The following is a 15,931-nucleotide window of genomic DNA, read 5'->3' on the forward strand; positions in this document are numbered from 1 at the left end:
AAATCATCAAATTCCAATTGCCAAATCTTCCAACCATATTCTCTCCTACTTAACTCATTATTTAATTAATTTCGGTTAGACCGGGTATTACATTCTACCCCCCTAACAGAAATTTTTGCCCTCGAAAATTCCATCCATCACTACGAGTACGCGAGCATAGTATGCCTTTATATCAAACGGATAACAGTTCCAAGGTCCTTTTACTCTGCGCGCTTCCGTTGCCGCGCTCTGATTGTCTCTATTCCTGAAGGTCTCGGTCGTTCGTTCAACCTGACCAACAGCCTCGTTCCTTACTTTTACCGTCTCATCAACCCACACCCTATTAAATCTCAAATCATCTCATCAATAATATTGCCATCATCGTTAATCATAGTGATGAGCGGATAATTTGTACACTTTTTGGCATTGTTTTTAGTATGTTTTTAGTATGATCTAGTTAGTTTTTAGTATATTTTTATTAGTTTTTAGTTAAAATTCACTTTTCTGGACTTTACTATGAGTTTGTGTTTTTTTTTCTGTGATTTTAGGTATTTTCTGGCTGAAATTGAGGGACCTGAGCAAAAATCTGATTCAGAGACTAAAAAAGGACTGCAGATGCTGTTGGATTCTGACCTCCCTGCACTCGAAGCGGATTTTCTGGAGCTACAGAAGCCCAATTGGCGCGCTCTTAACGGTGTTGGAAAGTAGACATCCTGGGCTTTCCAGAAATATATGATAGTCCATACTTTGCCCAAGATTTGATGGCCCAAACCGGCGTTCAAAGTCACCCTCAGAATTCCCAGCGTTAAACGCCGGAACTGGCACAAGAATGGGAGTTAAACGCCCAAACTGGCACCAAAGCTGGCGTTTAACTCCAAGAGGAGTCTCTACACGAAAATGCTTCATTGCTCAGCCCAAGCACACACCAAGTGGGCCCGAAACTGGATTTTTATGTCATTTACTCATCTCTAAACCTTAGGCTACTAGTTCTCTATAAGTAGGACCTTTTACTATTGTATTGAGATATCTGGGTAGTTATCTTTGTTCTGATGCTATCTTAGATCATTGGGAGGCTGGCCATTCGGCCATGCCTAGACCTTGTTCTTATGTATTTTCAACGGTAGAGTTTCTACACACCATAGATTAAGGTGTGGAGCTCTGCTGTACCTCGAGTATTAATGCAATTACTATTGTTCTTCTATTCAATTCCGCTTGTTCTTGTTCTAAGATATCACTTGTTCTTCAACTTGATAAATGTGATGATCCGTGACACTCATCATCATTCTCACCTATGAACGTGTGACTGACAACCACCTCTGTTCTACCTTCGATTGGGTGAATATCTCTTGGATTCCTGATACACGATGCATGGTTGATCGCCTGACAACCGAGTGCTCGCCTGACAACCGAGCCAGCCATTCCGTGAGATCAGAGTCTTCGTGGTATAGGCTAGAACTGATGGCGGCATTCAAGAGAATCCGGAAGGTCTAACCTTGTCTGTGGTATTCTGAGTAGGATTCAATGACTGAATGACTGTGACGTGCTTCAAACTCCTGAGGGCGGGGCGTTAGTGACAGACGCAAAAGAATCACTGGATTCTATTCCGGCCTGATCGAGAACCGACAGATGGATAGCCGTGCCGTGACAGGGTGCGTTGAACATTTCCATTGAGAGGATGGGAGGTAGCCACTGACAACGGTGAAACCCTTGCTTAAGCTTGCCATGGAAAGGAGTAGGAAGGATTGGATGAAGATAGTAGGAAAGCAGAGAGACGGAAGGGACCAGCATCTTCATACTCTTATCTAAAATTTCTACCAATGAATTACATAAGTATCTCTATCTTTATCTTTATGTTTTATGCGTTTATCACCATACCCATTTGAGTTTTCCTGACTAAGATTTACAAGGTGACCATAGCTTGCTTCATACCAACAATCTCTGTGGGATCGACCCTTACTCGCGTAAGGTTTATTACTTGGACGACCCAGTACACTTGCTGGTTAGTTGTGCGAAGTTGTAGTGATCACAATTTCGTCCACCAAGTTTTTGGCGCCGTTGCCGGGGATTGTTCGAGTATGGACAACTGACGGTTCATCTTGTTGCTTAGATTAGGTATTTTTTTTCTTCAGAGTTCTCAAGAATGAATTCTAGAGTTTCATGATGATCTGTTGAAGTCTGGCTGGCTGTGAAGCCATGTCTAATTTCATTGGACCGAGGTTTCAACTTATCATCACAAGAGCTTGTTGATTTCTATCAATCTTGCTGTTGGAGCAGTGATCTGCTAAGGCTTGGCTGGCCATTGGCCATGTCTAGTGTTTTGGACCGAAGCTTTCTTTGAAAGCTTGGCTGGCTGTGAAGCCATGTCTAATTCCTGGACCGGAGTCTTAGACTACACATTGCATGATTCCTGGAATTCTAATTAAGAATTTTGATATCTTTATTTTCTTTTTCCACTTAATTTTCGAAAAAAGCACAAAAAAATTACAAAATCATAAAATCCAAAAATTTCTTGTTTGAGTCTAGTGTCTCATATTAAGTTTGGTGTCAATTGCATGTTTCTGTTCTTCTTGCATTCATGCATGTGTCTTCATTCATCTTCAAGTTGTTCTTGATGATTTCATTGCTTTGATCTTTGAATTCTCTTGACTTGAGTGTTTATGTGTCTCATATAGTGTCAGTAGTATACAAACTGCTAAGTTTGGTGTCTTGCATGCATTGTTATTTGATTTTAGTTGCATTTTGATTATTCCTCATGATTAAAAATCCAAAAATATTTTTAATTTGTGTCTTTTCAAGTCAATAATACAGAGAATTGAAGATTCAGAACATTCAGCAGAGGAATTGCATAGAAAAAAACTGGGCGTTCAAAACGCCCAGTGAAGAAGGACAGACTGGCGTTTAAACGCCAGCCAGGGTGCCTGGCTGGGCGTTTAACGCCCAAAAGGGTAGTAGTTTGGGCGTTAAACGCCAGAATGTGCACCATTCTGGGCGTTTAACGCCAGGATGGCACAAGAGGGAAGATTTTGTTTTCAAATCAAATTTTTTTTAGTTTTCAAAATCTTTTCAAAATCAAATCTTTTTCAAATCAAATTTTTTCAATCAAATCTTTTTCAAAATCAATTTCTTTCTATTTTCAAAAATACTTGCTATCAATTAATGATTTGATTCAACATTTCAAGTATGTTGCCTTTTCTGTTGAGAAAGGTTTAATGTTTGAATCATATCTTTCCTTGATAGCCAAGTCATTAATTTTTAAAATCAAATCTTTTTAAAATGTTTTTCAAATCATATCTTCTCAATCACATCTTTTTAAAACCAATCATATCTTCTTAACCACATCTTTTTCAAAATAACTTTCAATCAAATCTTTTTGATTTCTAATTTCAAATTCTTTTTCAAAAATCACTTGATTTCTTTCCCACTTTTATTTTCGAAAATCAATTAGTGTTTTTCAAAATGTTTTCAAAATCTTTTACTTGATTTTCGAAAATTATTTCCCCTCTTCTCAGATCCTTCTATTTATGGACTAATACTATTCCTTAATGCAAAATTCGAACTCCATCTTCTTTGATAAGTTCGAATTTTCTACTTCTGCCTTCTATTTTTCTTTTCCTCTGACACCTCAAGGAATCTCTATACTGTGACATAGAGGATTCCACATTTTCTTGTTCTCTTCTCTTTCTTATGAGCAGAAGCAAAGACAAAAGCATTCTTGTTGAGGCTGACCCTGAACCTGAAAGGACCTTGAAGCAAAAGCTAAGAGAAGCCAAGGCACAACTTTCTGTAGAGGACTTAACAGAAATCTTCAAGGAAAAAGAACACATGGCAGCCGAAAACAACAACAATGCCAACAATGCAAGGAAGGTGCTGGGTGACTTTACTGCACCTACTCCTGACTTCTATGGGAGAAGCATCTCTATCCCTGCCATTGGAGCAAACAACTTTGAGCTTAAGCCTCAATTAGTTTCTCTAATGCAACAGAATTGCAAGTTCCATGGACTTCCATTGGAAGATCCTCATCAGTTTTTAGCTGAGTTCTTGCAAATCTGTGACACTGTCAAGACTAATGGGGTTGACCCTGAGGTCTATAGACTTATGCTATTCCCTTTTGCTGTAAGAGACAGAGCTAGGACATGGTTGGATTCACAACCTAAAGAAAGCCTGAACTCTTGGGAAAAGCTAGTCAATGCCTTCTTGGCAAAGTTCTTTCCACCTCAAAAATTGAGTAAGCTTAGAGTGGAAGTCCAAACCTTCAGACAGAAGGAAGGAGAATCCCTCTATGAAGCTTGGGAAAGATACAAACAATTAATCAGAAAGTGTCCCTCTGATATGCTTTCTGAATGGAGCATCATAGGTATTTTCTATGATGGTCTCTCTGAACTGTCCAAGATGTCTTTGGATAGCTCTGCTGGAGGATCTCTTCATCTGAAGAAGACGCCTACAGAAGCTCAAGAGCTGATTGAAATGGTTGCAAATAACCAATTCATGTATACTTCTGAAAGGAATCCTGTGAACAATGGGACCAATCAGAAGAAAGGAGTTCTTGAGATTGACACTCTGAATGCCATACTGGCTCAGAATAAAATATTGACTCAACAAGTCAATACGATTTCTCAAAGTCCGTTTGGAATGCAAAATGCACCAAGCAGTACTAAAGAAGCTTCATCTGAGGAAGAAGCTTATGATCCTGAGAACCCTTCAATGGAAGAGGTGAATTACATGGGAGAACCCTATGGGAACACCTATAATTCTTCATGGAGAAATCATCCAAATTTCTCATGGAAGGATCAGCAGAGACCTCAACAAGGTTTCAACAACAATAATGGTGGAAGAAATAGGTTTAGCAATAGCAAGCCTTTTCCATCATCTTCTCAGCAACAGACAGAGAGTTCTAAGCAGAATGCCTCTAACTTAGCAACCATGGTCTCTAATCTAATCAAAACCACTCAAAGTTTCATGACTGAAACAAGGTCCTCCATTAGAAACTTGGAGGCACAAGTGGGTCAGCTGAGCAAGAAAATTACTGAACTCCCTCCTAGTACTCTCCCAAGCAATACAGAAGAAAATCCAAAAGGAGAGTGCAAAGCCATCAACATGGCCGAATTTGGAGAGGAGGAAGAGACAGTGAACGCCACTGAGGAAGACCTCAATGGACGTTCACTAGCCTCCAATGAGTTCCCCAATGAGGAACCATGGGAATCTGAGGCTCAAAAAGAGACCATAGAGATTCCATTGGACTTACTTCTGCCATTCATGAGCTCTGATGAGTATTCTTCCTCTGAAGAGGATGAGTATGTCACTGAAGAGCAAGTTGCTAAATACCTTGGAGCAATCATGAAGCTAAATGACAAGTTATTTGGAAATGAGACTTGGGAGGATGAACCCCCTTTGCTCACCAAAGAACTGGATGACTTGTCTAGGCAGAAATTACCTCAAAAGAGACAGGATCCTGGAAAGTTTTCACTACCTTGTACCATAGGCACCATGACCTTCAAGAAGGCCTTGTGTGACTTAGGGTCAAGTGTAAACCTCATGCCTCTCTCTGTAATGGAGAAGCTAGGGATCTTTGAGGTGCAAGCTGCAAAAATCTCACTAGAGATGGAAGACAACTCAAGAAAACAAGCTTATGGACTTGTAGAGGATGTTCTGGTAAAGGTTGAAGACCATTACATCCCTGCTGATTTCATAGTCCTAGAGACTGGGAAGTGCATGGATGAACCCATCATCCTTGGCAGACCCTTCCTAGCCACAGCAAAGGCTGTGATTGATGTTGATAGAGGAGAGTTGATCATTCAGGTGAATGAAGAATCCTTGGTGTTTAAGACTCAAGGATATCCCTCTGTCACCATGGAGAGGAAGCATGAAGAGCTTCTCTCAAAACAGAGCCAAATAGAGCCCCCACAGTCAAACTCTAAGTTTGGTGTTGGGAGGCCACAACCAAATTCTAAGTTTGGTGTTGAACCCCCACATTCAAACTCTAAGTTTGGTGTTGGGAGGTTCCAACATTGCTCTGAGTATCTGTGAGGCTCCATGAGAGTCCTCTGTCAAGCTACTGACATTAAAGAAGCGCTTGTTGGGAGGCAACCCAATGTTATGTTTTTATCTATTTTTTCTTTTATATTTTTTTTGTAGGTTGATGATCATGAGAAGTCACAAAATCAATAAAAAAAGCAAAAACAGAATGAAAAATAGAAAGAAAAATAGCACACCCTGGAGGAGAGCGTGCTGGCGTTTAAACGCCAGTAAGGCTAGCTGTTGGGCGTTTAACGCCCAGTCTGGCACCATTATGGGCGTTTAACGCCAGAAAGGGGTACCAGACTGGCGTTAAACGCCAGAAAAGGGCAAGAAGTTGGTGTTAAACGCCAGAAATGGGCACCAGCCCGGCGTTTAACGCCAGAAATGGCTAAAAACGCATTTTTGCATGCCATTTGGTGCAGGGATGACTTTTCCTTGACACCTCAGGATCTGTGGACCCCACAGGATCCCCACCTACCCCACCACTCTCTCTCTTCTTCACCCATTCACCAATCACCTCAACCCCTCTTCCCCAAAAACCCTTCACCTATCAAATCCCATCTTTCTCTTCACTACTCACATCCATCCTTCATAAAACCTCACCTACATCACCATTCAAATTCAAACCACTTTCCCACCCAACCCACCCATACATAGCCGAACATCAACCCTCCCCCTCTCCTATATAAACCCATCTTCACTCCTTCATTTTCACACTACCTAAACACTACTTCTCCCCTTTTTGGCCGAACACAAAGCCATTCCCTTCTTTCTCATTTCTTCTTCTTCTACTCTCTTCTTTCTTATTTTGCTCGAGGACGAGCAAACCCTTTAAGTTTGGTGTGGTAAAAGCATTGCTTTTTGTTTTTCCATAACCATTTATGGCATCCAAGGCCGGAGAAACCTCTAGAAAGAGGAAAGGGAAGGCAAAAGCTTCTATCTCCGAGTCATGGAAGATGGAGAGATTCATCTCAAGGGTGCATCAAGACCACTTCTATGAAGTTGTGGCCTTAAAGAAGGTGATTCCCGAGGTCCCTTTCTCACTCAAAAAGAGTGAATATCCGGAGATCCGACATGATATCCGAAGAAGAGGTTGGGAAGTTCTTACCAACCCCATTCAACAAGTCGGAATCTTAATGGTTCAAGAGTTCTATGCCAATGCATGGATCACCAAGAACCATGATCAAAGTGTGAACCCGGATCCAAAGAATTATCTTACTATGGTTCGGGGGAAATACTTGGATTTTAGTCCAGAAAATGTAAGGTTGGCATTCAACTTGCCCATGATGCAAGGAGATGAACATCCTTACACTAGAAGGGTCAACTTTGATCAAAGGTTGGACCAAGTCCTCACAGTCATATGTGAAGAGGGCGCCCAATGGAAGAGAGATTCAAGAGGGAAGCCGGTTCAATTGAGAAGGCATGACCTCAAACCCGTGGCTAGAGGATGGTTGGAGTTTATCCAACGCTCAATCATTCCCACTAGCAACCGGTCCGAAGTTACTATAGACCGGGCTATCATGATTCATAGCATCATGATTGGAGAAGAAATAGAAGTTCATGAGGTTATATCTCAAGAACTTTATAAGGTGGCGGACAAGTCTTCTACCTTGGCAAGGTTAGCCTTCCCTCATCTCATTTGTCACCTCTGTTATTCGGTTGGAGTTGACATAGAGGGAGACATCCCTATTGATGAGGACAAGCCCATCACTAAGAAGAGGATGGAGCACACAAGAGACCCCACTCTTGTTCTTATGTATTTTCAACGGTGGAGTTTCTACACACCATAGATTAAGGTGTGGAGCTCTGCTGTACCTCGAGTATTAATGCAATTACTATTGTTCTTCTATTCAATTCCGCTTGTTCTTGTTCTAAGATATCACTTGTTCTTCAACTTGATGAATGTGATGATCCGTGACACTCATCATCATTCTCACCTATGAACGTGTGACTGACAACCACCTCCGTTCTACCTTCGATTGGGTGAATATCTCTTGGATTCCTGATACACGATGCATGGTTGATCGCCTGACAACCGAGCCAGCCATTCCGTGAGATCAGAGTCTTCGTGGTATAGGCTAGAACTGATGGCGGCATTCAAGAGAATCCGGAAGGTCTAACCTTGTCTGTGGTATTCTGAGTAGGATTCAATGACTGAATGACTGTGACGTGCTTCAAACTCCTGAGGGCGGGGCGTTAGTGACAGACGCAAAAGAATCACTGGATTCTATTTCGGCCTGATCGAGAACCGACAGATGGATAGCCGTGCCGTGACAGGGTGCGTTGAACATTTCCACTGAGAGGATGGGAGGTAGCCACTGACAACGGTGAAACCCTTGCTTAAGCTTGCCATGGAAAGGAGTAGGAAGGATTGGATGAAGACAGTAGGAAAGCAGAGAGACGGAAGGGACCAGCATCTTCATACTCTTATCTGAAATTCCTACCAATGAATTACATAAGTATCTCTATCTTTATCTTTATGTTTTATGTGTTTATCACCATACCCATTTGAGTTTGCCTGACTAAGATTTACAAGGTGACCATAGCTTGCTTCATACCAACAATCTCTGTGGGATCGACCCTTACTCACGTAAGGTTTATTACTTGGACGACCCAGTACACTTGCTGGTTAGTTGTGCGAAGTTGTAGTGATCACAATTTCGTCCACCACATAGCCATCATCCCACATCACTATAATCAATCCAAGCTTTCTTCGTTTTTAGCATTCAATGAGTTTGGACTAACAAGCTGACAAACTCTTAAGAATCTGCTTTCCTTTACTAATCTATAAAAGCTTTCGAGACACATCTGTTTTGTTGAAGTTACTCAGATCAAAAAATCATTTTCAAAAATATAACCAACACTCCTTCAAATTCTTGGGAAAAAAATTCAACAGCACCTCCCCAAAAATTAGAGTTTACCACCCGTCACGGGTTCCCTCAAACCAATCTCAGTACCGCATCAGTATTGCAATTTAAAGGTTCCCAAACGATTCCTCTGAGACCGATCATTACAAATCTTGATCTAAATCCAAGGTCACCATGACCAAACATCATAGCACTCATCTCTCGAACACGACAACTTGCACTCAATCATCATCTAAATCCGATTATGCATCGATGATAATTTTCTCATCCGTTTCAGAACCATCAAGGCTCACAGCCACAATTTAACTTGACCGACAATTCAAATCAATGTTTCCAAATCCATTATTTAGGATCATCCCTTATCTATTTAAATCAAAGGAACTAAAGTCACGGGTTCAATCCATTTCACCAAAACTCCAAAAGTCAACCAACTACATAACAAACGCAACGCATCATTCTCAACAGAAAATCATTTACATCACAGGCATTTATCAATTTATATTAAGGCAAATCCTTACTCGGACCATCCAGTTTTCTTCTCAGTCTAATATTAAGCTCGACATTTCCAGTTTTACTGTACAGGCGGTATTATAAAATCACACACTGCCATTTAAGCTTGATTATTGCAATTACCTCAATCTTACTGCCGCAATCGGCCCGCATCCTGACTCTCTCCTTGTTGGAAATTTCTTGATACATGCCCTGGTAACCCGTACTTGTAACATACGCCTAACCCCAATCGGCATGGCCTATTTGGGTGATGACTTCCACACCTCTGACAGCTCAGAACATTAGAAGCAGTCGCTGCCCGTTTTCCCTTACCATTCCTTTGGGACTCCTCACTCGTCGCGAAGTTATTCCGTCCTTGGGGAAAGTGTTGTATGTATCCCCTCTCCTTAAACTCTCGACCCCTTGGTGCAAATCATTGGTTGTGCTCTCTGTGACTTCCTTTCTCTGCAACCATCCTCTTCACACACTCTTCAGCAATTCTGCTCTTATTCACCAACTCTGAAAAAGTTCGGATTTCCATTGGTCCCACTGAACTCAAGATGTCGCTCCGGAGCCCTCCTTCATACTTAATGCATTTCCATTCCTCGAAGTCTCCCGGAGCTCCCTGACACATGCGGGAAAATCTGAATAGCTCCTCAAATTTGTCTGTATACTAAGATACGGACATAGCACCTTACTTCAACTGTAGTAACTCCAATTCCTTGGCTGTCCTGGCGGAATTTGGAAAGTAATTATTATAGAATTCCACCTGGAAGGCATCCCAAGTGATAGGATCATTCCCCTGTTGTAGGAGACGTCGAGCCCCTTGCCACCAATGCGATGCTTCCTCCGTGAGCAGATAGGTAGCAAATTCAACATACTGCTCTTCAGCACCAACTGCTCTTCAGCTTCAATCGGATTAGTGGTTCCCTTGAACTTAGGTGGATTAACCTTTAAGAAGGTTGCTAGTGTCATCGGGCCCTGAGTTTTCCTTTCGCCATTGCCATTATTGTTTATCTGTTGCCCAAGAGCCTCCGCAGTGGCTTGCATAGCAGCAGCCATATTCTCCAACGCCGCCATAAGGTTTACCGGGTTATTCAAGTTGATTTCCGGTTCCTGTGTACTAGCACGATCTCTCTCACGTCCCCGACTGGGTCCACGAGGCGCCATCTGGTTCCTATATACACCAAACAATCGATATCAAGTTGATCAGTCTCAATATCGGAAGTATAGTGCTTCAAAGTACCAAAGGTAGACTCATGGACTTCATGCTAGATGTATCGGTTAGATACCCTAACTAGCACAGGCACAGACTCAGAGTATGCATTGAAGCATAAGCAGTTCCATCCCTCAGGCTCACGAGGACGAACTGCTCTGATACCATAATGTAACACCCTAATATGCAAATCCTTATGCTCGAGTCATAAGTCAATGATATTACGGTGGTACGACTCACGGGTGGATTTTTTTTTAATATATAAATATAGGTAATTTCGAAAGGAGTATTAATCGAGAAGCCTGAAAAGAGTAGAAACAAAATCGCGAAGACGTATCACTCACGTTTCGACAACGAAAAGTTAAACTGTGAAGCCGAAAATGATATACGGACAAGGCATAAAGGAGATTAAGAGATAGATAACGGATAGATATATATAACATAAGTAATAGCCACTAGTCGCGACCCGCGAAGTTTAGGCCGGCTAGGGTACAGTATGAAAGTAGTTGACAACAGTATATCATAATCTCTCTCAAAGGAAACATAAGAGCCTCTATAGGCAAGTTCCAAAAGAGTTCAATACATAATATAATCTTTTCAAAACAAAGGTGGAGAGATTCTAAGCAAAACACAAGGTAGAGAAAATAAATATCTTCGCCGTCTCTCAGACGAACCGCAGCTCACTTCTGAGCACCTGAACCTGTATCAGAAAAACAAGAGATATATACGGAATGAGAACCCTGGGCCCATGGGTTCCCAGTACGGTAAAAGTGCCAAATAAATACAATGCACTACAATAAAAACTCACTAAGCATCCTAAACTTCTTCACCAAATATCCAGCCTAGATTCTCACTAATCCATGAATAGGCAACTGTTGTAAGGGAATACTAAATCTAGTTCATGTTACACATGTTTTCCAACTCGCTGACTCTTCCACGAATCAGACTCAGAATCATAAGCAAACCATCACCAATTGTTCTGCCTCAGCAACTCTATATCAATACATCATACCCTCGCATGGAGCTAGTGAAATCACATCACTGCGTCTACCCAGGGGGCTCAAATTATCTCAATCAAAAATCATCATCATCATGCAATCGCATCACCAATTCATCTCATCAAGAACAGCCTCCAACATCCACCGACACCAGCATGAGGGGCCTCTCAGTTGTACAAACACAAGCAATACAGGCAAGTAATACACAAATAAGGTACAAGTAGAACAAGTAGCACATAATCAGGTAACATAGCATATATGATGTAGAAATCCAAAACAAATAGGCAACCCAAACAATTCAAACATATGCAAATGATGTATGCCTGCCCTATGGCTGATGATATCATCTGTCGGTTATATAGCCAACCCGACATGTTCTAGTAGCTAACCATTGGACAGAAACACCCCTTGCGGAGCAAGTAGGTTTGAGCTACAACCCACTTGCTACTACTCGCTCAGCCCAGAGCCAGTGGAACAACCACTACTGCGGCTACTACCCAGGCGGGTATTTAACAGCTCAACCTGGAGCGAGTGGATTCACCACTACTGCCGCTACTACCCAGGCGTCACAATCTCTGACCTGGAGCAAGTGGGACGAACCTCAACCCGTGCTACTGCCCAAGTATCTTAAGCATTAACCCAGAGAAAGCGGGATGAACCACAAACCTTGCTACTGCCCAGGTATCAGAGTTACATTCATTCAAAACCCCATAATTAACTCATTTATCATAAGCATCCTTTTCCGTCTCATACCCGGAGCAAGTGGACAACGCCACTGCCTACTACCCGGGGTTACACATCACATTTCAACATTTTCCATTATTATTCATTCAACACATTCATTCATTAATCATATATGTATTTATACTCAGCCATAATCAATAATGGCTTTGCCGTGACCCGGCAATAACTCAGCCATCCGGCTCATGGTTCAATCAAGAACCAGCCATTTATCAATAGATATAGCCCTTCGGCTCATGGCATACACGGTACTCCTACCGTCATCCTCCATATCTCATATAATCATCGTTGATCACCATTGATCATAACTTTTCCCCTTGCTTCACTCGCAAGTTACCACATCCCCTAGTTCCTTTCTCATTACTAAGAATATCATAATGATTTAATACATAAGGGGTGAGATCGGAGGCTTAGAAGTATGAGATTTGGCTTTTAGAACACAAAAATCAACTTTGGGATGAAAACAGGGCCACGCGTACGCGTACTCCACGCGCACGCGTGGATGCCCACAAAGCTCATCGACGCGTATGCGTCATACACGCGGACGCACGGATTGAAACACAGCCAGACGACGCGTAAGCGTCAGCCACTCGTACGCGTGGGTGCATTTGCGCCCCAGGCACAAAACTGGCACAACTCTGGCACAACTCTCGGGAAAATGGCTGGGCATTGGGTGCAGCGCATCGACGCGCACACGCACACCACGCGCACGCGTGGATGGTGCCTTCTCGAAGAACGACGCGTACGCGCCAAGTGCGCCTAGCGTGGAGGGTCATTCTGCTAAAAATTTTCTAAGTTAAAAGCTGCAGAATTCACAAATTCAACCACCAATCTTCTGACGGACATAACATCTCTCATTTTAAATCGTTTTTCACCCGTTCTTCGAACGGCATGGACATCCCGGATCCAATTTCATTTCTAAACAGATTTGGCACAAAACAGAGATCCGTAGTCCAAGTTATGTCCCGTCAAAGTATGCCCAAAAACCATATTTTTCATACAAACCACAAAGTGTCATTTTCAAAACGAGACATTTTCAACTCTTTTCAAAATAAACCAAAACATGCCAATTTCAACCCTTTTTGAAACCAATCAAAATATACCAAAATCAACATCAAGCCTCCTCAACTCATACATTAACACTTTACCACGATTCACAAAACCGCCATATAACCATCTTTACCCATTTCAAACAAATGGCTAAATTACAAACATATCAACATGTCATACATCCTTCCTCATCCCAATTTCCAACAATACTATTTCCAATCAACCATCGTTATACATAACCAATATCATACTCACTATCACGTGGTTTCACCCCCAAATCAACCTTAATCATTCCACAAGCATATATCACAACATACATATCTCTCATGCATTATCATACCATCAAGGCATCAATAATCATACTCACATGTATGACCACATAATATATATCAACCAAAATCAAACATACTTCATCTATACAATTTCACCCAAAATTACCAATTTCCACACTTCAACTCCTCAGACCTCATTATTCAATAACCAACCCAATCATTGATATATTCATTATATGAAATTCATCCAATCACTTGTGTCATCATACAATGCACACATCAACTTACCTCCCTTACCTCTTTCCGGCCTCCGGCCCAAAATTTACGGCCTCCGGCCCAATTTCACAATTTAAATGCATAAACCACAAATTAATACTCATTACCCAATACATCAAATTTTCAATACACCAAGCATACAAGGCCACACAATTCTCAACCCAATCATCAATTCACATTACATACCAACTATGCATATTAGCATCAACCATTTACACAATCCAAACTTAATCCTAGGGGCATCAAGCCTAGGAATTCTCATCACACCACACGGTACTTAAATGAAACTTAAACCGTACCTCTTGTAGCCAAACCAATTGAGCCTCTTCTTTAGAAGTCTCCACCAACCTTAGTCCCAAGCCTCACTAAAGTTCCTCAAGCAACACCAATCTCCCAATTGTGCACCAAAACCATCAAATGCACTAACATAACCAATATTACATACATACATCAACCTAGGGCTCATAAAAATGACAAATCACAAGGGTTGGAGGGTTTCTTACCTTAACCCACTGAAGTTTGTGATGAATATCACCCATGGCTCATACTAGAGCACTCCTAAACAATCAAAATCACAAGGTTTCTTCAAAACCCAAACCAAATTCGAATTTGAAGAGGAAAATGAAAACTGGGCAGAGGACAGTGGATTACTCACCACAAAACTTAGATAAAATTGTAGAGGATGAGAAGAGCGACGCATGGCCGCAAATGGCTCGTCAATCGGAGCTCCGTAGCTCAAGTTATGGTGGTTTGAAGATCAAAGAGAGTTAGGTTTTCTCTCTTCTCTTCTCTCTTCTCTATTTCAGCGCCCCAACCTCTCTTTTAGGGTAAAATGAGCTGAAATGCTCATAACTAATGTTTATATATGTTGGATCTTGGGCCCACTTAGGCTCAGTTCACTTATTTTTGTCCGTTGGCCCAATTTTGGACCAAAACCTTTAAGATTAGCGCTATAAATCGCACTTCAAATATTTCTACATCCCCTAATTATAATTCCTCATTTCTTAATCTTATTTACTCATAATCAATTTTCTCAGCTGCAGTACCAGACAGGTCTCAGCCGGTACTGCCGATCAAAATTCCACTGCGCGCTTTTACGCAGAAAACTATGTCTTCCGACTCGGAAAAATTCACTGAATCCAAATATCATATTGAAATCATCAAATTCCAATTGCCAGATCTTCCAACCATATTCGCTCCTACTTAACTCATTATTTAATTAATTTCAGTTAGACCAGGTATTACAGTATGATCGTTCCTTTCTCTCTCCTTATTTCCTTCTTCAATAACTCTTCTCAGTACTACTGCCTATATTTTGCATCTCATTTGCATATTGTATAAAAAAAATGCGCACGCGACGCGCCAACGTCGCCGACGCATCCGCGTCGCACGTGCAATGGGAAGATAAGTAAATTTAACAGAGAGTCGCGCGAGAGTGTGGCTGGAGGCGTGCCTTTGGCATAAATGGATCCACGCGACCGCGTCGATGACGTGTCCGCGTCATGTGCGCAATAGCCTCCCCACGCGTCCGCGTCACCCATGCGAACGTGTGGCCCTGCAATTCGACGTGAAAAGGGTGTATGGCAGTAAGTTGCGCTGGAGTTGGGCTGAACTCGTGCTAGATGCACAAGCCCTACCACGCATACGCGTGCCCCACACGTCCGTGCCGTTTTCAAAGTTTGGCCATTCACGCGCTCGCATCACCCACGCGAACGCGTCACCCTAAAAAGTGGCAATATGATTTCTGAACAGAGAGTTGTGCGAGCGCGAGGCTGCCCTCGCGCCACTAGCACAAACCATGTCACGCGTCCGCGTGACCGATGCTTCCGCGTCACCTCACTGAAGCGCTACCCGCGCGAATGCATAACCCACGCATCCGCATCGCATGCGCCGCACCACTTTTCAAATCTTCCAGATTATCTTATCTTTTCTCCCCCAAATCTTACTTTTTCTCCCCTTCTTATTTCTTTTTTTCCCCCCTTCTTCCTTTTTCCTTTTTTCTTCCCCTCCACTCTCTCTCTCTCACCA

The 15,931-nt window shown here is 42.1% G+C and overlaps 1 non-coding gene across 1 annotated transcript; it reads right to left on the minus strand.

The window, feature by feature from the left end:
* Window positions 1–4,206: 4,206 nt before the first annotated feature.
* On the minus strand, window positions 4,207–4,314 carry LOC112712328 (small nucleolar RNA R71). The gene has a single exon (XR_003157758.1). It is a non-coding gene; the product is annotated as a small nucleolar RNA R71 (small nucleolar RNA).
* Between the last annotated feature and the right edge of the window lie 11,617 nt (window positions 4,315–15,931).

The sequence above is a fragment of the Arachis hypogaea genome, chromosome 1, assembly GCF_003086295.3.
Source record: "Arachis hypogaea cultivar Tifrunner chromosome 1, arahy.Tifrunner.gnm2.J5K5, whole genome shotgun sequence".
In the NCBI taxonomy this organism is placed as follows: Eukaryota; Viridiplantae; Streptophyta; class Magnoliopsida; order Fabales; family Fabaceae; genus Arachis; species Arachis hypogaea.